The sequence below is a fragment of the Oreochromis niloticus genome, linkage group LG16 (assembly GCF_001858045.2).
Source record: "Oreochromis niloticus isolate F11D_XX linkage group LG16, O_niloticus_UMD_NMBU, whole genome shotgun sequence".
Classification (NCBI taxonomy): Eukaryota; Metazoa; Chordata; class Actinopteri; order Cichliformes; family Cichlidae; genus Oreochromis; species Oreochromis niloticus.
Window position 1 is genome coordinate 13,263,791 of NC_031987.2, and position 20,704 is coordinate 13,284,494.

Genomic DNA, 20,704 nt, shown 5'->3' on the forward strand with positions numbered 1-20,704 from the left:
AATGCACAGCTGTAGATTTGCAGCCAGGCTTAGTTTGTGTCATTTGTAATGTAAGGGTTACCAATCTGGATGTATAAAACCTGTTAACCTAACAGATAATTTATACTGTACTTGAAACATACCGTAAATAAAAGAATTAGTTAAAATATGGTGCTTCAATTTAAACTCTGAACATAACCTGTTACCGACCAGGTTATGTGTGCAGCAGAAGTTACCACAGTAATTTAGAAAACCTCAGACTTTAGGCTTGACAATGCTCATTTGATTAATTTTGTGTTGTAGTACATTTTTATGTGTTTGCAGAACAACGAATAAAATACAGAACATAAGTAAAAACTTTCTGACTGTAAATAAAAGAGATCTGAAACAGACACAGACTGATGCACTCACTGGCAGGTATACTTAATGGTTGACAACTTCCACTCAGGAGATTTTTGGTTTGTCTCTTTGTGTTTCTATAGTTGTGGGAAGAGCATTTGTGACTGTAGGACACTGGGAAATATTTCTTCCTTACTCAGCAATCTGCACGGTCTCAGACACACACATATATGCATTCAGTTGAGGTAAAAATCATTGTATGACTTACTATCTGTCTGTGTACTTGTTAGGCTGTATTACCAATACAGAGAACTAGACAGACAGATAGGTACATAGATCCACAGAGTTCAGCATTATTGCTAAAAACCGCATTGACAGATTTTCACCAATGATGGGCTATTATGCATTTAACTTAAAAATATCCAGTAAAGCAGAATGAATTGTAAGTTGTGTTAAGATAAAGATACATCACTGAAGTGCACTCAGCTCTTTCATTTATTTTTCATTTTCCATCTTTTTCTTCCTTTTCAAGCTCATGATTCAGACTAACAAAAACGACATTTTGTCACACACAATCATTGGAAAATTGCAGTTAATAAGGCAAAATAAAACCCACTAGGACAGGTGAAGTCTGACAAAAGAGTGATGATTCATCATTTAGTTGTGCAACGCTGCATGCACAAAGGAATCAAAATTCAACTAAATTGTAATAGTCAATCTTCATAAGTGGACTCATGTGTTGCATATAAATGTGGTTAAATTGTATTTCTTGACCACAATTGATGAAGATATGTTTGGAAGAAAATTGGATGCCATTTGAAAAGAAAAGAACACATTGCCAATTGTTAAACTCTGTTATGGAAATATTCTGCTATGAGGTTGTGTGGCAGTCAGTGGAACTTTGCAACAATAAAGGGAAGAATGAGTTCCAATAACTATTATCAACCAGATTCTGGATAAAATATTGTGCACTCAAGAAAATAAAATAGGATTGAACTGCAGATCTTTAACTTGTCAGTCAAATGTGTAAACCACCACACTATGAAGTCACTTTTTCTTTGCTCTTTTGTTAAATAAAAGAAACAACTAAACAGAATTTTGAGCTGGTTGTCCAAACTTTTGCAAATACTTGATAATGCATCAGTGGCTTTCCAGAGTCACTAAATAGCTCATATGCCATTATTTCATAGGAATTTGAATTATGAAGTTGGTAGCTATATCCTCAGATTGTAAGAGAACATCTATGTTTTACTTTTAAATTAGTGTTTGGGTAAGACAGTAACCCCAAGTTACTCTCCGATACATCGATCGGAGTATGAATGCGTGTGAATGTTAGATAGAAAGCACTTACATAGAAAGAGCTTAGAAAACAAAAGTGCTTTTGTGAATGGGTAAATGAGGCAAGTTGTGTAAAACACGCTTAGAGTGCTCTGATAGAGTAGAAATATGAGAACCAATCCAATTACCATTTATATAAAATTTATATGATTTATATATTATATGTCATTGGCCCAAGCACCTGGTCTGATTCACCACCTGCCGCTTGTTAACCTGGTTTTCCTGGCCACTACTCAAGGTAGTGGCTGAGTGCTTCTCATTGCTGGATCGTTGTGCAACCTGCGTTAGTGTAACCCCGGGAAATCCTAGTGTCTAGTCTCTGTGAAATCTCTAGCTTGTTTCTGACCTACATACTTATTGTATGTAGATACCTTGGTCCTGTCCTTGTTTTTCCCATCCTGGATTCCTCAGTTTGGCAGTCTGACATGGTGTGAGAAAGACTGTGAGCATATGTGGCAGAAGAGGAGTGTGGCATGAGAGACTCAAGAGGAGTGTGGTGTGTGATACAGAAGAGGAGCGTGGCGTGTGTGATCGTCACTGCGTGTGAGGACTCTTCCTCTCCTTCCCGTGGATCCCTGGAAACCCCGACCCCACACTTTGTATATATTTCACCTGGTGTTTGTAAATAAACCTCTGACCTTTGATTTTAAGCACTCTGGATCTGTGCTTCAGTCAGACATTATATTTTAATAATAATATTACTAGTAGTTTATATAGGATGCCATCTCAACTGCAGACAACACACCCTTAAATCTTAGTTCAGCTGCATGTTCCATATATGAAGTATCTATATAAATTGTATGTATTGCAAACTGAAATCATTCTAGTACAGTACTACAGTAACTCCAAGCTATGAGGATGAAGAATGGAAACAATGTATGTGATATCCCTGAGTTGTTTGTAATGGAAGCCCCACATGTGTGACTGTCTCATTAGAAGACCGAGCTGTCTAATGGGGGGCCATTTGTCTAAAGACTCTAGATGGAACCTAACGGGTACAGGGTGGGAATTAATAAACAATGCCCCCTGGCACATGGTCGGACAATTAATAGTGCTTAACGAGAAAGAATATAAATAAAAGGGCTGTTGGTGATGGACCTGAGTTGACAGAGTTGGGTGATCAGGGCATCTCCTCTATCACCCTGTTAAGGCAGACACATGACTTCACTTAGGGGCGAGAAGCTGAGGACAGAAAGCTTAATTAGGAAGCATGCATTGGGGAACATGCAGAAAAATAAAGCCTATTACACTTCTATAGTATTTTAGGTTAAACTGCATCAATCATACCTTCTAGCTTGTTTTTTATCCACATACTAAGAGTGATTGTGTATCAAGATTAAGACTTTCTTAGAAATTTTCTTAAGCTTCACTGTAGGCTGGTAAAAAGCTTTATGACACCATGGCATTTAATAGTCATTCATTGCTTTGTGATCCAATATAATAGATCTAAATCTAATTCTAATATAACTTAAGTATAGTTATAGTAACTCGTATGGTTTTACACTGTTGCATCATATTGCTTCCTAGGGCATTTTTTTTATTATTTGTTTGCTGCATCCGGAATACATTTTCCATACTGCAATGTAGGGAAAAAGTTTAAGAAGTTGGGGCACATGAAGCCCATTCATATTCATAGAGGAGAGTGAAGTGAATTGCGAAACACAGAACCCTCTCTGAGTTTGGTGATTCAGCACTGAGCTTGTCTCTATCAGATAAGATGACAGACTAATATTGATGGGTCCTGTCCTTGCTCAGCCTGCTACTGTACGTTGTACACAGATGTTGTGACACGGCATTCCCCCGGGTTTCTGCTTGGCCTTGTTGTGTAGCCAGAGTGACAGCCAACTGCTCCAGGTGGATAATCCTCTGAGGAGCAGAACAGAATCAGTAATGAGATTCGAAGCAAGAAATGTGGCTACTGTGTTTAAAGCAATAATAACCAAGCACATTTTTCAATTACTGACCTGATCTGGGCTCAGGAATAGGGCTGCAGTCTGTGTTGAAGCTTGTTCTATTTAATACAAAATGGAGAAGATTACACGCTTGCTTGATGCGAACTTGTTTACAAGAATATTGGCAGAGTGACAAACTGGATAACTCTTGAATTAATATCTGAAGAGATTTTTTTTTTCTTCTCTTGTTAAGGAAAATCATTTTTAAAAAATGGTTATGTATGTTTGTGCTAATCAGAAGATTTAATGACGCCACACATCATTTCGGGATTTGCTCTGCAAAATATTGTCATACTCTTGCTTTCTTTTTCATCATGAATGCTAGGGTAGGCTACACAACCCCTCTGAGAACAAAAAAGTCCAATCTACATTTACCAACAATTAACCAATTAAGCCAACTTAATGGGTAATGCTGGGGCAAACATGCTGACTAAGAACATTTTTTCTTCTTCCTCGTATATACTGCAGCAATTGACACAGTAAGCTGCGCTTCACTTCTGACTATCTTAAAGCTAGTGGCTATGTGTAGTGCAAAATCCAATATGTCTTCCAATAAGATCCTCTGAAAAGCCATTAGACCCACTGTGCTCCTTCTATCGAAAACCCTAATGGCCTTCTGCTTGGGACAGGTGCTCCACAAATTGCTTCCTCTAAATGATTAATGAGAGAAGATTTATAAGAGGACCAGTCCAACTGTGTGGGCTGTATATGTGAGGAGTGGGTGTACATCAGTGATGATAGCTGACAGGATAGTGAGTATACACTCAAGTATGTTAGTGGCCAAATCAACGATATGATATATTCTTAAAAAGAATGAGTGGGTAAATGAATAAATGCACTTACTAGCTCAACAGAACCAAAAGTGCCAAAAGAATTATTTCCATGGTTAGGAAAACCTTCATCACAACATCTAAACAAGTGAAGAGCACGCTTGGGGGGTAGGAGTATTATTGTCAATGTCTAAAATCGAGACACACCCTCATGATTTGAAATATACAGGGGTTGCAAGGTACAAACCACTGGTTAGACTCAAGAATAGAAAGCCCAGATAAGACTTTGCAATAAAACATCTAAAAGAGTCTGATCTGTTCTGGGGAAAAACAAAAATCTATGATGAATCTACAGATGAAACCAAGACTAACTTGCATCAGCATGATGGAAAGAGAAATGTATGGAGAATGAAAGAAATGGGTCATGATGTGAAGCAAACCACATTATCCATGAAACATGGTGAAATGTTATGGATGAACATGTACGCATGTCCAGTGTCATGTGCTGGTGTAATAAGGTCACTTATGTTTATTGATGATGCCTATCAGATGCAATGCAGCATCTGGTGATGTCCAGGGGTTGTTCTTCTGGGGGTGGGAGGTATTACATTGCTGTCAGCATTACAAAATTACTTGTATGAGATTTTTATTCATTTGATACAACGGAACAAACATGTTTCTTTTTTTCGGGGGGGGGGGTATTTTGTTTTGTGTTCTGTTTTATTTTCTGTCTTTTTTTGTTTTTTTTTCCACTTCTTATATGTTGGGAGGAGACAGAAATCAGAAATCATCTTATGACTTCTATTGCAGCTTTGCATCTTGTGATGTTACAATCTGTTTATACATTGTTTTTATGTTTTTACGTATTTATTTTTTGTTTGTTTGTCTATACCTAAATGACAGTAACAAGTGTAGGCTCCAGTCTGTTTTGTTAATGTTGATTACCAAACATTATTTTAGGTTTTTAAAATTGTATTTTAATGTATCCTAATGTGCATCTCTCCAATTCACTGATTGAATATATGTGGACAGTTATGACCCAACTGCAGATTGCTATGTAGCTATAATTACATTTAGACATTGGTGGGCTCATCCTGCCAGGAATCTTCACATTACAATTTGACTCATTAAAAAAAGGCATTAAAGATAACACATGACACACAGTGCTTTCTCTTACTCCCTCAATAGCCGTAGGTCCAAAGACAGAATATTGGTGATTGGTGTAAAAAAAAAAAAAAAAAAAAAAAAGAATCTCACATAATATAGCCATAATTATCTTGACCTAGTATTCTCTTGCTGAGTTGGTTCTTGGGCACAGCAACATGTGGCCATAGTAATGGCTCCTGAATCATTTCCACTTTCACCATTGTCACGCTGAGATTTCAAATCACAGAAAGAAAGCCAAGCCACAAATTGTTTCGCAGATCAGCTGCTTATCCTGAATATCTTCCCTGCAAACTCCATGAGCACAAACCAGTAAGATAAAGGATTTCTTTGTGTTTATCTCAACTCTGATATATAAAGGCCTACAAATTAAAAACATCCCAGTTTGAGATGCATTCATACTTAATGGCTCTATTTTTCTCAGGTGCAGCCGTTATTGATTTGGACAGAAAGCTGTTTAAATGTCAGAGTCTCTGTTGTTAGCATGACTTTAAATTTTATGATAGAAATAAAATGTTATAAGGCAACATTACTGCTTGACTTTTGAACTAATGGCAGCAAAGAACAACTGTTTGTTTTTTTTCTTTATTATTATTTTTTATCAACATCTCAGTATGTTAAGCTTAGTAAACGTTGGACCATTTTAAAATATAAGGAGTAGTTCATGGATATTCATCAGACAATCAGGCAAATAAGTCTTTATAGTAACTTAACAGATGGGAAAGTCGAGTGTCATTTCAAGAAATGGGTGTTTCTTTGAATGAAAATATGGAATTAATTTGTGTTTGCACTATTTACTCTGAAAATGATTTGTTTAGAGTACTTGATTTGTTTTATACTAAGATTAGTCTCAGGTTTCAGTCAAGCCAGAGACTAATCAGGTAACTGTATGTCTGGGTTGGACTGCTGTATCACCTAATGGCTTCAGTCTATCATGATTGAATAAACATTTATAATCAATTGGTTGGCGGAAAACCAGGAAATGATCAGACAGGAAAATCTGCCAGTTAAGCGCAAAGCCAGTCCATCATCTTTCCCTTGGATTGCCAGGTCATTAATTCATCTTTAATCACCACTGTGTCCATTGGTTTTCCTCTTCTGGCTGTCAAAAAACCATTAGACTCTTTTTAGATTGAGAAAAGTGACTGGCCCATCATTTGCACACTCAATTACTCCATCACATCAGCAGGCCATTTTAACATCTTGTGACTCTCCCAGTCACTGCAGAGTCATGGTTTCTTGGACTTTGTACTTTGTTTTTGAAACCCAGCAATAGCCACACACACACATACAATGAGAATTGTTTACATTTAATTTGTTAATTCTCAGGGTTACTTTTTCTTATTCTGGTTTAATCTTTTTTGTTTGTTTGTTTGTTTGTTTTAAATGTCTTCATTATTTGACTAAATGATTAATATATGCTGAATCTTACTTCACTGCTAAAAAGTGCTAAATAGGGTTTACCAAATGAGTGATGGATTGTGGCATAATACCAGAATCTTTCCACAAAAATTGGGTGTTGCACTCAGCATGTATTATACTGGTCTAAGGTGGTTTTCATAAAGCTACAAAATCATCAGAAAGATGCGTTGTGAAGGGTCCAGATGCTGGACAGAGACTCCAGAAAGCATTTTAGGCGCATCTATTGGTTATAGTCCATACATACTATCTGTAGTCAATATGTAATTACACTGTATTAGAAACATACAGTAAAGATTGTTTAGAAGGAGTTTTAAAAATTTTAATGGAAGTTAGAAGAAAAGACACACCACCAAACAAGAAAACTGCTTTCTAGTTGGTCTAAGATTACAATAAATGGAAACTATTTCCTGATCACCTAGATGGCACTTCCCAAATTGCATGAATCATTATGTTGTTTTCTCTCCCTTTCTTTCTCTGCTGGCTTAACCCCTGCTGCCTCAATGATTTTCCTATAGCAGAGGTCATCACCAGAGTTGAATGAACCTTGAGGATTTATTTTATTTTATTTTATTTTATTTTAATTTATTTTATTTTATTTATTTATGTTGTGGGAAGACATCATATGTACAGGTTGTTTTTGTTTCATGGACATGCATGCACAAACACCAACATATTCAGAAGATTTCATCGATCTTTACACAGAGGAAAAAGGAGGAAAAATCGAATAAAGGCAGCAATACACACAGAAATAGACCGAAGAAGATTGCAAGTTAACAGGGATGTAACTGGTTGAGTTCAAATGCTCAGGTTATGCTTGGCAAGTCTTTTATTGTGGCAACATTGCATTCAACATGCTTGTCTGTTAGGTTTAATTCAAAATGTAGACCCATGAGGAGCTAGATAAAGGCAGGTGAGGCAAACCGAGGGGACTTTTAATGAAATGTATTAAAGTAGAGTAGCAAAAAGCACTGCAGGGTGCAGGCAGTCTAATAAATGTCTAAAAGATGATACACGCTGAGACATGAAGCCACGATGCTGGAAAACAGAGAGACTGACAGTTAATCATTGGAAGCACCGGGCTAAATACACAAGGATTTTAACTGGGAAACCAAATGCAAGTTGGAAAGAAAATGGGGAAGAGATTAACAAAGCGAGGGAAAAAGACAGAGACAGATTGTTTTTGGATTGTCAGCTTGTTCACAATCAAGCTTACCATTTAGCGATCAAGCCATTTTGTAGCATTGTTTGATTTCTCAACTGTAAATTTCCTCCACTTTATGCATGCATGTTTACAAATATCAGTCGGGCCTGTGACCAAACGTTCAAGAGTTTATGAATATAAATAAATACATGACCTCATTTTGAGGGCATGGCATTCCTTTAATTCACAGTGTTGACCAAGCTTCAGTTCATCTCACTGGTATCAACTAAGTGACATTCTCAGTATATTTAGCACCATGTATACCCTTTCGTAATTAAAGAAGAAAAAAACTCCAATAGATATGGAGATTGTGTGCTGTTTTTTTCAGAGGTAATTACGAAAAGCTTCAACTACTGTCACTACCAAAATATTGGACATCTTTTATCTAAATATAGAGTGAGTGAATGTGCAATCTTAAAGGGTCTACAGCCAGGTCGCTGAGCTAGAGACCATGTGTGGTTGTCCTCTCCCATATTTCCCCCACAGGCAGTTGACACAGAGTGGGCTCATCAGAGACACACATGACTGTGCCTGATGCCTGTGGAGTGGTCAGAAGAAAGGTCAGTAGGTTGACCCATGCTGGGAGTGACCTAGGTGGACTGGCTTTTAGTGCTGGAAGCCCTCATGTGCCCTGTGGGGCGTGTCCAGCACACAGTAGTTCATAGCTGGCCATTGGCAGGATTGTGGCATGTGGTTTTGTACCTGCAGTATGATCTGGAGATGAAGGTACCTATGCAGAGGTACCTCCATATTCTTGATAGATTAGCAGGCCAAATGCACTACTGAGTAAAAAGGACATGGGCCCAGGGTGGCATTGAAGTATCCTTGAGTGACTGTCATCCACCATGGTTTACCATGAATCAGCTGTCGACTCTGAGATGGTAAGTAGCGTGTGTTCAATAGGCCTGGGCATATCCACACACCGATGTGTCTGCATGTTGCTCCCCTCACCCTCATTTTTTGTCTGAGACAGTGGCACTGCAAGAAGATCACAAAGGAGGTGGATTGTTAAGAAGCTAATGCATTGGCAAGGGAAGGCTTACTCCAAAGATAGTTCCCCTTTCACTGCAGGGATATCTGGCCAGCTTATTTGGAGCAGGTGGGTTAATGCTGCACTACAAAATATCATCAAATACCAAGAAAGTAAAGCACTATTACTACAAAATTGAAGTTTTAGCACCTACACACAGATGGGAAAAAAATGTTGGTACTGACTAACACTAGTAGCAATTCTAGTCCAAACTTACCGTGTGGGCAACTGGGACACAACTTACTAAAATAAAACGAAGCAACTATAACAGTAAGAAAAAATGTGCAGATTTACGACAGGAAGTCACAAACATGGAAGTACAGGAGAGAAAAAAATACAGACTAAAAATACAAAGCTCAAAAAAATATACACAGGAACCTGAATTTTAACAAAACCTCCAAACCATGACATTTATTACCTTCACCTCACATCACCTCAAGTACCTAACTAATAAATAACTGAGGTGAATAGACACTTTTTTTTTTTTACAAGAAAAATCCACAAGGAATGTGTAACAATAATAGACAGGAAATAGTATTATGTTCTCTGCAGTCTGGACACCCATTTTGCCAAATCATTACTGATCTGTTGTTAAGATAAAATGTAAACTCTTCGTTTCTGGGGAGGTCTAACATGACTAATTTAGGAGAGATTAAGCCAAGTTAATAGCTTCCTAGAAGGATTTAGAGATTACAAGCATTTAAAGTAATCAGATGTGGAAAACAAAAATGTTTGGTAGCTGATCATTTTTTCAAGAAGCTTGCAATTTTATATCAATGTCCCTTTTGTTTGCAGAGTCTTGCTTTATTGTGTTTTCAAGCTTTTAATAGCAAATATTGACAAAATAACATTTAACATGTTATTATGACACGTTTGTGATGGTGTTTGTTTTTATCAGTGTTTGTTTTATCAGTTTTTAATTTATTAGTTACAAGATTACAGTTTAAACAGATGATACTGGTGTACCTAATAGTTACAAAACACTAATATATTCATTATAAAGTTATGCTGATGTATGGCTGCCTTCAGTGGTACAACAGTCTGACTAAATGCTTTTGATAGACCCTATTGATTCAGTGCTGTGGCTGTTTTATCAGAAGATAAATGGTTTCTGCAGAAACATTGGGGACTCAGACCCAAACTGCACATTATCACACCTGTGATAATCCCATACATCTACAACATACAGGTGTACTTTCACTGAGGGATGTGAATATGTAATGTAATGTAAATGTTTCTTATACTCTTAATCGGTAGTGTTCAAGAATCACTGTCATCTGAAAATGTTTTTTTCCCCCAAATGAAACTCTTTTTTCATGTTTTTTTTCTAAAAAAATCAAAATGAAATGTGGTTGTTCAGTGGGAATGCTCATTTTCTTAAAAAAAACTGGCTGCAAACTGTGAAAATCTGTTGCTGAGAAACAGAGCTCTAATCTCGTAGTTGTAACATTCAGAATATTCAAGTATTAAAATATTAAACCTTAATAAATTATACATTATGTGAGTTCATTGCCCTGTACAAATAACAAAATAGTGCATTATATAGGTTTACAGGTCATTTTGGTGCCAGGTACTTTTTCAGGGCAATTAAAAAATCAGGTAATTAAAAAAAATAAAAAAGGATAGATTATAATCCATTTGAGAGATTTCGACAGTAGAAGGTCATATTAACTACGTTCATGCCCTTAAAACATAAGATTCATCATCATAACACTTGACAGTTTGGATATTCTATTTTGTGAAAAATGTACAGAGATTAAAAATGTAAATATAACAGCTGAACCTGATCGCATTTAACTGATGTCTTATCAGAAAAAGACCGACAAGAACAAAGTAATTGAGGTAAATTTGTGCAATTTGAGAAGTTTAGACTGCTTAATAATATTTAATGAACCTTATCATCTTTCTGCCCACCGTCTTCAAGCCAGTCAGCCTCCACTATGCGTACTTAAGTCATCTCTCATTCTCCCTTTTTTGTGCAACCCATTTCCACCTCACCCAGGTCACTCAATGCTCCATCCAAACCTCCATTTTATCTTTACCAACATCATGGTCTAGACTCCAGGGGTCCCTGCCTTAATTCCAATCACCTCAGGGATACTATTCTCCTATCGATGGGCCATCGAGCCATCTATCAATACATCGTGTTCAGTTCTTTCTAATGATCTCTCTTTATTGAAACTGGATTATTGACTTCCTCCCGCAGTCCAAAGACATGCAATTAGTGGGTTAGGTTAATTGGTAATTCTAAATTGCCCATATGTGTGAATGGTTGCCTGTCTCTCTGTGTTAGCCCTGCGACAGACTGGTGATCTGTCTGATGGGACTGAGTAAAATGGCCTGGATTCTCTGCCACATAAGCAATAAGTTATGCAGTAGTACAGTGTACAGCACTGCAACAGGGAAGGCAGAGATAGGTCTGTGATATCGAGCCATACATATAATTTGCCAAGGTGAATGCCTTTTCTTTGTTTTTGTTTTTGAAAAAATGGTTTATATAATAATTGTGATCAGCAGCATCGTTCCTCCACAATGCAACACTTTATATCCATCTCACAAGCTGGAATTTATAAACTGACACAGTCCTCCTTCCATCTGCAACAACTACAGAAGTAAACAAAGCAGTGGGAGCTGTAGGCTGACAATGAGAAAATAAATGAACAACATATTTGCCCACCATCTTCACAGCTGCCACCCTCCCACACTGTGAATTAAAACGGCATGCAACATTTACAAAAGATACCAAGCATTCTGAAACACCAGTTGATCTGCATTTACACATGTATGGCCATTCATAGCAATTTTATAGAGTTATTAATTTAACATTGCTTGAAATGCCATAGCTCCACTTCATAAAGCTATAGAATAATATTTAATAGTCAGATGGACAGCATACCTACTTGAGTACAGAAGTGGTTGAGAAAATGTGGGTCCAGAGTGTGGGTGATTCATGTACCCACACGAATGTGTGGCGGATGATTCATTTATGTCTCCCAGCAAAGGACACACTTTTACACTGATACATTAGTGACATTGAACATCTAACCATTTGAACAGCCATGCGCACGTCTCATTAAGTTAAACACAGTTTTCATCTCTGACTGCTTTTCTGTCAACTGACTGGACTAGTGATCTAATTAGAATAGCAGAAATGTCATAGCGCTACCAAAAGGCGCATTAGATCTGACTGGAATATTTGCAGTATGTCAGACATCAAATAAACACTGATCCTAGGGAAGATGAAACATTTAATCAAAAAAGGTGTATTACCGAGAAGGTCTTTCAGTTTACAATTGACAAGGACTACAATACAACTGCACACAATAGAACTACAGCACAACATACAATTATATGGAGATGTTTGTTTTAATAAAGGTTAGCGTCAGTAAAATCAGTAAAATGTTAAAAGTGTTATCTTTTCTTGAAAGATGAGCAAGATGATGTCATGTATTTTTTATATATGTATTTAATGTACGCACTGTGTATTTCATGTTTTGAATCATGGTTCAGAGGCAGCACTAAGTCAAATAAAGTGAGTCACCCTCGCATGGATGTAGGTGTAAATTTTGTGATTGACCTGAGTGGGTAAATTATAGTTATGAACAACAATAGGTAATGTTCTGTGGAAGCTCTCGACAGGCTATGATGCAGTAGTTTTGGTTTTGTCCCTGAAGCAAATGGTTTTTGTTTTGGTTTTGAATGTTTTTGAAAATATAGCTGTTTTAGACCTTTTCAAAATAAAGTTGTTATAGTTTATTAGGTTAAAAAAACTACTTACCTCCCTCTCACCTCCTGCCAGGGTGGTATGTGTTACTTCTTAAAGCTGTGGTTCTTTATCTGAGGCCTGTGAGTTTGATGGTTATTGTGTAGTATCTTAGCTGTTGAAACAACACTCTTCTGGAAAGAGACCTCAAATAGGGTACCTGGTCTGGAACAGCTCTCCCAGCTAGGGTTGCTCTCCATATCCTGGTGCAAAGGCAGAGTCAATGGTGTTACTATATAGCTATACAACACGGTCCAAGAAGGATTGGATGGCCTGTTAGCTACTATTTGCAGTTATTATGAAAGATAATAACCAAATATTTTCTCAGGATGACATTACACTGACATTTAATATCTTTTAAGTTGCAGATATAAGCCACTTTTAGAACTGCATTTTTCATCTGCACAGTATTGTCAAATTTAGGAACACCCTAAAATTCTACTCCATGTATTTGTTGTTTCTCTGCTGGACTTTTCCAAGTGTATTCTCAGCCCTAATTACTTTCTGAGAAACCTCCAGTTGAAAAGGCTGCAGTGATAGTACTGACAGGACATAGAAAAGACAGATCACATTTCTTCCATGCCTCCTCTTCATTGCCTCCTTGTAAAATCCAGTATAGAATTTAAAAACCTTCCTGTCACACATACAAAGCCCTGAATCATCAAGCAATCATATCTAAGAGAGCTGGACCATGTTATTCCATTAAAGCCTTGCTTTTAGAATGCAGACATATTTGTGGTTTCTACATTTCACAAGTACAATAGCAGGCAGAGCCTCCAGTTATTAGGCTTGTCTTCAGTGGTGCCAGCTTAGGTTTGGAAGGCAAGTATCTCTAATTTGAAGATTAAAAGTTTTGGTAAAACTCTTGATCAGGTGATGCTGAACAGTCCCTGTTTTAGTTTGCTATAGAGCCATACATTTATATACTACTGTCACATGTCATTAACATTTTCTCTCTCCTATAGTTTGTTCTTTGTCCTGTCTTTCATCTCTCTCACCATGAAGCTTTCTGATGGGGACAGAGTTTCTGATCATGTTTCTGATCTGCAGTTGGTGTCCATCCTGAGCCTGAATCTGCTGCGAGTTTCTTCTTCTAAGATGATAATAGTAGTATAGACTGGACTGAGAGAGATGAGAGAGGACAAGCCATCAAGCAGAAACTAGCTCAGCACAGCTCAAACTCAGCCTTTTACCCTTTACACAGCCTTCACAGCCTTTAACTGTAAATAAAACTTAAAAAAAAAAAAAAAATCAACCGCTGCCATTCAGTGCTAACAAGAGCTATAAAGAGCCATCAGAAGCAAAAGCTGCTTTATGGAGATAAATTCATCTGATCGTGAAAAGCTAAGTCCTTCTACATTTTAAAAAATGTCACTCAAAGTTGAAAGTAAATGACTCGCTATGTAAATTTAATGCAAAGCATAAACGCTTTAGATTTTTATTCTTATTTCTTCTAACACCTTCAAATGTCATACCGATAATCATTTTTAGGAAGTGCAATATTACATCCTAAATTTAGAAAACATTATATGGTAAATATTAGGAAAAAAAGAAAAGGTCACAGGCTGGATTATGAAGTCCTATCATATTCCAATCGAACAAACTAGAACACAAAACATGCAAACAGCAGTGTCCCTTTGCATGTTTGTTGAAGCATAATGACAATTCTTCAGGAGCTTTCATTTTCCATTGACAAATATGTCTTTTCTTGTCTGACGGATGGATCATTGCAAGTTGGAAGACAAAGTGAACTGGGGGTTGTGGGGAGAATGATGACTTTTAAAGGATAATAAAGAACCTCTAGGGGACAGCTCAGTAGAGTATTATTCAAAAGCATTTTAATTTATAGGGTAATAAGGGAAGAGCTGTCCTTATCAATGAAATAGCTTCAGTCTGACTGTGAGCCTTCTGGCATTTAATTTAGTTCCCTTGGAGGTTCTTGTTTTAAATAACAGCAGTGGCAAAATTCTCAAATATTATATTACTATCATGAGCAATATCACAATACCCTCAGTGAATCTTGACACTGATAAAAAATTATTGCCCAAAATTATGAAATCATATATATTACTTTATTTTCATGTAGTTCATCTGACACTGATATTATTCACAGCTATATTTATTTTGGTGTAGTGCTTTGGTCTCAAACTGTCACCTCTATTAAAAGATACATTATATAGGTCAGGTTGTGGCTAAATAACCCTCCAGGAAGGTGTTTCTGTTTAGCAATCAGCATAAAGCATATGAAGAATGAGTTGCGTGTGGACATCAAGTGTACTGAAGCTTTCAAAACAGTACAACAGGATAATAAATAAATAAATAAAGATGTAAAAGAAATTTGCATTTTTATGGGCACTCTCCATTCAGCATGACAAAAACACAACACAAGCCAAAGAGGCAAATGAAAAGCAGGAAGTGTAAAATTTCTACTGTATTTACAAATTCTCTACTTCCCCCCAAAAGTTTTAAAATGTCAAAGAAAATATCAGTTAACAGAGTAACTAAAAAGTAATTTAATCTCATTTTTAACAAACTTTTTTTTTAAATATCGTGTTACATAATATACTGCAATTTACTTTTCTGAAGTCGCTATGACAATAACGCAACAGTTAGCAATTACAAATGATTGATATATGCACTGATGGCAGTACTGAACATTCTTATTAGAGATCTGGATGGTATAATACATTAAGAAATAACAGACAAACCTATTGTGCTTGTCTGCATTCTACTTCCTGTACTAAAGCAAGGTAGCATTTTTCTGATATTGAAATTGACTTTCATGATTCTGTGGCATTTTTGAGCCTATGAGCAAACATGTTTCAAAGAAAGGACAGTTTTTATGAAAACTATTGGTGCAAAAATTAGGTCTTTACTTTTCAAGAACATGGTGACTCCTTCTTTTACTCTGTGTCAAAGAACCACTCCTAACTCATTAATATTTTATATTCTACCTGTCAATCAGATATAGCATGGAAGAAGGAAGCACTTTTCCTGTGATGCAACACTAAATGTGCTTTTAGTGTCATAAATGCTTTCATAGTCAGCGGGTGACTGACAGTGACCTTGCCACAGCAGAGACAAGTATAACACCACTCAGAATGACAATGCTCACCACAGGCCTAATTAGTGATGAGCAGATGACAACTCTGAAGGAGAGGTCACTTTGGTGGCTAATGTAGCAAATACTTGGCAATATGGTTAGGCTCTCCTAGATATCTTTGCCTCTGGGAGGAACAAGATCGCATGAGTTTCTATTATTCAAGGCTGTACCAGCCTTTGACCTACCTTTCATTACTGGAAGTACTGGAAACTTCCCACAATGTAGATGAGAGGGAGTGTGGTGGAGGTTAGGAGATGTATAATGCCTCATGTTTTTTTTCTTTTTTGTATGGTGACAAGCTGACAGTATTTGGCCTCCCTCTGATAAATGGGAAGACCATAATGCAGCAAGATACTGAAACACTGATTTGACTTTAAATATCTTTTCAAGGTCTCTTATAAAGATGTAAAAAAAGAAACAAAAACATATTTTAGAAGCGTCTTCGTCAACCAGGTTCCCTTTTTTAACTTTTCCTGGATTTTAACACACTGCTTCAATCTTTAAAGATTTCACAGAAATGAGGTGAGACTCTCATTCTACAGACACATCAGCATCAGCACAGTGGGTAGAGACTGCCGGGGGGTAGAAAAATGACAAGAAGAACCAAGTCCCTGAGTTTGTGGCATGAAAGAGAATGGAAGTTAATGAGCAGCTACCTGTTTTTAATCTGCTCACTCAAGCTGCATGTTGTGTTTGTGCACACCAAACTTTGATGCCTTACTAAAAAAGAAGTAAGACAATGATTGAGGTGCTTGACTTATAAACAACATACGGGCCTATACTGAAAACTGCATCTCTTAGGAAACTAATTAAAATTAACTTTAAATTAACTTCCACTAAGGCAAAGAGAAGTTTATTATGTGACATGTATTATAATTAATGAGTTTGCTGTATGAGATCATTTGTCATGTCCTAAGTTCAGCTTTGAATTACAAACCTATTTCCAAGGACTTCTGCATAGCCTCAATTGGTGTTTTTCCAAAATTTTAATGTTTATTCAATTCCATCCATATGTCATCCGATCTTTTGGAAAATAAGGAAACTATAAATGACGGGGAAATGGCAGAAAGAAATATGAGGGAGTTGGTTGTAATTATGCCTACAGATTCTAATAAACCACGAGATAATTGCATAATTAATCCTCCATCATTCTCAAGTAAGCTTGTCCCTTTCTGTGACTGCCTTACGCTTGCATGTTTATAAATACATTAGCGGTGGATGAAAGACAAACCCAAAAATGTTCAAGGCCACTGTGTTAGCATGGAATAATTTTCAGAAAGCTCTGAAAAAAAAATAGCAAAAAAAAAAAAAAAAAAAAAAAAAACACCTTTTCAAAGTCAATATAATGCACAGGCCAATGGAACGCTTTCAAGAGCACATTCCCGGTAGATTAATTTCTAATGCAAAAACCACTGTTCCTTGAACTAACTTTAATGTGTTCCCTATAGGGTGCAGTAAGTGTTTCTGTTCTTGATGTCAAAAATGCACCAGTGGAACGAATACAGGTATCTGCGTGGTTGCGAGTCTGCTAATGAAACACAAGCCTGTGAGTTATTAATTAGCAAATTAGACCAGTGTATAAATGACACCATTACTCTTTCTTTTAAATGTTCTGTGCTTCCTGACAAGAGGTAGTAGAGATATTATTGTGCTATGAGCATACTTCAAATTTATTGCTTCAGCGGGAGATGAAATAAAAACATACACCATCATACAGCATGTGATGGTGTATGGCTAAACACTGAATGTTAGGAAGAACTGAAATCTGGACCTTATATAACCATTTTAAACCTCCCTATGTTTTATACAAGATCACTCTTCTTAAAACCTAAGTCAAAAGTTTTGTTCATAGAGTCTAAAAAGTTTAAAGTTCTCAGTCCCAATAAATGAAGTCTTTTGGCTTGGTTGGTTTATTTAACCTACTCTGAGCTGTTCTCTTTCAAAGGTTCTCTCCATATGTGGACTTTGTGATCATTATGTACACAAGATTAGTATCTATAGAACTCTCATGGAGTGTTTCTATTGAAGCTAGTGCTCATAAACAGTTAAATATACAGTATTTTTCAGGATTTGTCTGTTTATCTTCATCTTTCCTCTGCAGAAAATGCTCACCTGTCCCGTGAAGGTTTAGTATCCAGACATAGTACAGTAACTAACTACTGGAGGCAATGTAGCTATGATTGTTTTCCAGTTAATATATTTGATCAATATTATCATTATTGTTTTATTCATATTAATTTGATTCTGTCTCACTGGAATTTTATGGAGGAATCTCCACCTATAACAGACAGATGTGACATAAAAAGGTGGATGAATGCTTGGACCACTGCATTTCCTGACCTAAATGACTGAGGATGCATCAAGTATAAACTATAAATTAATTTGGCCAGCATGGTCTATATTATAATTTAACACTCTTTTGCCACCGCTCGTAATACAAAAACAGTTCATTTCTAACATGACTAACCTCATGAATTGTTACGGGGTGGTGAGTAAGAGAACCCAGACGCGGACCTCTCGTTAAAGTTGAACAGTGTCTTTATTTACAGTGAAGCCAATCCACAGTTATCCACAGTGCAAAGTCCCTTCAGTGCTCCCCTCATGTGTCCACACAACTCTCGTGAATAGTGACGTCTCTCCTCTCGTCTTTCCGTCTCGCTCGTTTCCTGGAAAAAGGCAAACAGACGCGATTAGCCCCCCTCCGCTAACAAACACTTGTCTTACACTCGCTGAGTTCGAATCGCTACCAGGCTTGGTGGAATACTCCAGCGCTGTCTGTCACTCAGCCACACCATTAAATAGCTCTGCCAACGATGGTGGAAGATTGGCAGCAGCTGGCGAGGAATCAGTCGCAGGTGGGACAGCGCAGAGTGGCAGCACTTCCGGGTCGGAGATCTCCCGTTGCTACGCAACCGCGTAACAACTGCAGCGGAGCCGGAGACAAAAACAGAGCGAGAGAACAAACACACACATACACACAGGTCGCCGGTCGGGGCACCGTCGGACCTGACATGAATAGTACCAGCTAACTAACTAATAATAACATTCTCGTGATTTCTTGTCATATACCTGGGATGGAATTAGACCCTTATTTCAACTTCAGGGTTATTTTCGCTAACTCACTTAAAGATAAATAAATAAAGAACATCTAGTCTCATAGAGATGCTAAAAACTAGTCCATGCATTCATTACTTCTACACCTATTACTATTCCCTGACTATCAGGATGTTTCAAAAACTGCAGTCGAAAATACTTCATTGCGGGTACCAACAGGGACTGGCAAATAAGATTTCTTCCATTTCAGCTTCTTTTCATTGGCTTCCTATAAAAAGTCCTTATAGTACCGTGTTTTGTCATGCTCCCAATGCCCCCAGCCTGGTGAGGCCATGGAAAAACACATTAAAGAGTCTCTGGCCGCAGGTGTAATTCATGCATCATCCTTTTATCTGGGTCCTGGCTTTTGTTTTGTTGACCAAAAGGATAAGACATTAGGCCCCTGCATAGATTATGGAGAGTTCCGAATAAATTGTCAATGATAAATAGCCCCCACTGTTGATTAGCTGCAGGGCGCTACCATCTTCACCAAATTTACACCTCCATGGCATTCCTAGTGAAATGGATTTTAATAGAGGTCCTCAATTTATGTCAACACTTTGGAAGTTTTTCTGTAATGCTCTTGGTTCTAAAGTTGGCTTAATGTATTGGTTCTATCCTCAAAGCAATGGTCAAACTAAGCAGGCAAATCAAGAGCTTGAAGCAGCCCTGTGTTGCATTGCCGTTACTAATCAAACCACCTGGAGCTCACAGCTTCCTTGCAAAAAGCAATAAAGGATGCAAAGGTTTGCAAGTCATTTATATCCTACTTCTTTTGTCAGTTGAATAAAGGGTTTAACTGGTACATTAATCGTTGTATTCTGTTTCATTTACATATTACACACTGTCCCAACATTTTTCTAAAGTATGCTGTAATTAAATTTACAGCTTATTTATTTTCATAAATCAGTTTAATTCACTGTGCAGAACTGCTTTTGTATTTTATATTTTTTGTGTGTCTGTTTGGTTTGTTTGAGCCATAGCAGAATGTTCTTTTTTCATATGCATCACCAAAGTTTATTTTAGATTTGAGGCAACATATTTCAGTTTTCTGTTTAGGTATCATAATGTTTCCCCCACTAATATTTTAAATAAAAGAGGTATTGTGCATTGACAGACACAATGTAACATGCAACTGCTCAGTAAGTGCAATACTTGCTAATGATTGACAGATCTATGGGTCCCAGTGAAGCTGTTAGCTTGGCTTCTCCTAATGGTCAGCAGCATGGATGGATGTCCACGAGGTATTTACAGATTCATGCCCTAATTTTTTTTAATTCCTGTTAATAAAAACAATTTGAAAAAGAGATATTTTGCCAAGGGAAGACAGAATGAGAACATAAAACTTGGAAAAAAGTATACACATTGCAATACTAAAGTATTAAAACATACAACTCACCATCAGTGAATTATTCTTAAATTATCAACTAACTTTCAAAAAGTGTAAGATAGTATTTTTAACTTCAATGTCTAATTAATATGGGAATTAATAACAAATACTGTGCAAACATCTTTTCATCTTTTCAGTTAAAGCTCTAATAAATCATGGA

General features: G+C 37.0%; 1 long non-coding RNA gene across 2 annotated transcripts; it reads right to left on the reverse strand.

The window, feature by feature from the left end:
- Positions 1-1,200: 1,200 nt before the first annotated feature.
- Positions 1,201-19,678, reverse strand: LOC102082171 (uncharacterized). Of its 2 annotated transcripts, XR_001224408.3 has the most exons (6): positions 18,809-19,678; positions 18,529-18,727; positions 12,974-13,161; positions 9,020-9,143; positions 3,621-3,667; positions 1,201-3,522 (listed from the first exon to the last, which is right to left on the reverse strand). It is a non-coding gene; the product is annotated as an uncharacterized LOC102082171 (long non-coding RNA). The 2 variants fall into 2 exon arrangements; XR_266158.3 differs by lacking the exon at positions 9,020-9,143 and having other exon boundaries at positions 18,809-19,673.
- Positions 19,679-20,704: the final 1,026 nt, after the last annotated feature.